The sequence below is a fragment of the Polistes canadensis genome, unplaced genomic scaffold (assembly GCF_001313835.1).
Source record: "Polistes canadensis isolate GaletaPanama2010 unplaced genomic scaffold, ASM131383v1 scaffold_338, whole genome shotgun sequence".
Taxonomy (NCBI): Eukaryota; Metazoa; Arthropoda; class Insecta; order Hymenoptera; family Vespidae; genus Polistes; species Polistes canadensis.
In genome coordinates, this window is record NW_014569885.1 from 115893 (window position 1) to 117629 (window position 1737).

At 27.8% G+C, this 1737-nt stretch overlaps 1 pseudogene; it reads left to right on the forward strand.

Moving 5' to 3' along the window:
- Positions 1-1737, forward strand: part of LOC106791745 — a 25993-nt pseudogene that overhangs the window by 19451 nt on the left and 4805 nt on the right.

Consider the following 1737-nt stretch of genomic DNA (forward strand, 5'->3'; position numbering starts at 1 on the left):
TAATATTATATTATATAATATATTATTGGGTAAAAATAAAAATAAATGTTAGAGAAGAGGAAATATTTGGATACTTCATTTTAACATTATATTTAATCGTTTTCTTTTATCGATAAGAGTTTAAATAAAATTAGGCAAAGCTTTTAGTAAAACCACGCTTTTAGGTTTCTTAGGAATGAACACGAAACTTTCTTCTTCTTCTTCTTATTTAACGCGTCCAAACTCGGTCGACCGATTTCATTTGTAGACGATTTTAAATTAGCTCAAGCTATAGTAGTCCACGCGAATGCTTGGAAAATTTACACCGAGGATGTACTATGGTCTCCTCTCTCTCTCTCTATTTTTCTCTCTTTTTCTCTAATCGTGACTTCGACTAAACTCTGACACGATTCGACTCGGTAAAATGCAACACTCGTTGTACGCTATTAATCATTAAAGGCAAAAAAAAAAAAGAACAAACAAAAGTTGTTTTATAATAGTAATTTAACAAAATACCACAATAGTTTACCCACATTCATCCATTTTTAATTACCAACTATAATTAATGGTGCATCGATTGCGTTAATATTTATTAATGAAAATTTATTATTAATCGTACGTTGTGAATTTTTCTTTTTATTTCTTTTTCTTATTTTTTTTTCTCTCTTTGTTTTTTACGATTGAGATTATACGTGAGAATGTTTTATTGAAAGATTATGTGAAATGATATAGAATACGAAAAGAAATAAAAAAGAAATAATTAAATGAAGGATTATTCCCTTAAAAAAAATTATCTCGATTTATTCGATATAGATTGGGTTTTTTTTGTTTTTGTTTTATCTCTCTTACTCTTTCCGTCGGAAAAATAGAAATAAGATCGTAAGATACGATAATAGAATTTGAGTATTATATTTATTATGTTTATTTTACTTATGTACACCTTCTTTTATGAGTTGAATGACTTCTTTACTAAGAGAACACCACCCCTTCTCGCGTATTTGTTTAATGCTAACCAACGAGATTGCGTTTTTTTTTTTACAGCTTCTCTGGAATTAACAGCAATACGACAATACGATTTTTATTTATTTTTTTCTCGAACGAGAGAGTCATTCATTCATTTTACTAACCCGTGCCCCGTGTCAGAATCAAATCAAAATTATTATAAAAAATTTATTGATTTTTTTTGTTTTTTTAATTTGTCAACTCGATGAATCGAACAAACAAACAAACAAAATTGAATCCACCCTTATATTCTTGTAAAAAATTTGAAAGAGTAAACGCGATTGCGTTAGAATGAATTTTCGTAAGAATTAACAATTGAATTGGATTAAATCACAGGTATATTGAGACGATGATGCACCTGTTCAAGGGTAACGTCGGTTCCGGTATTTTTGCATTAGGCGACGCTTTTAAACATGCCGGATTGTTACTGGCACCACCTTTAACCATCTTCCTAGGCGTAATTTGCGTACATGCCCAACACATTCTTGTAAGTATTTGTTAAAGTATTCAATTAAACGACGATATATGTATATGAAATGTTTATATAGTGTGCTTGCAATTAATGCAAGTAGTGCATTATTTTCTTTTTTTTTTTCATATTAATCGATTTTAAAAAATGTATATTAATTATATCAAGTCTGACAAATGTTTCTATTAATTTATCAATGTATATAATTTTGATTTTATATATCAATTTAGTATTTTATATAGACGAATTTATTAAATAAAATATATATATATATTACCATTGAATAG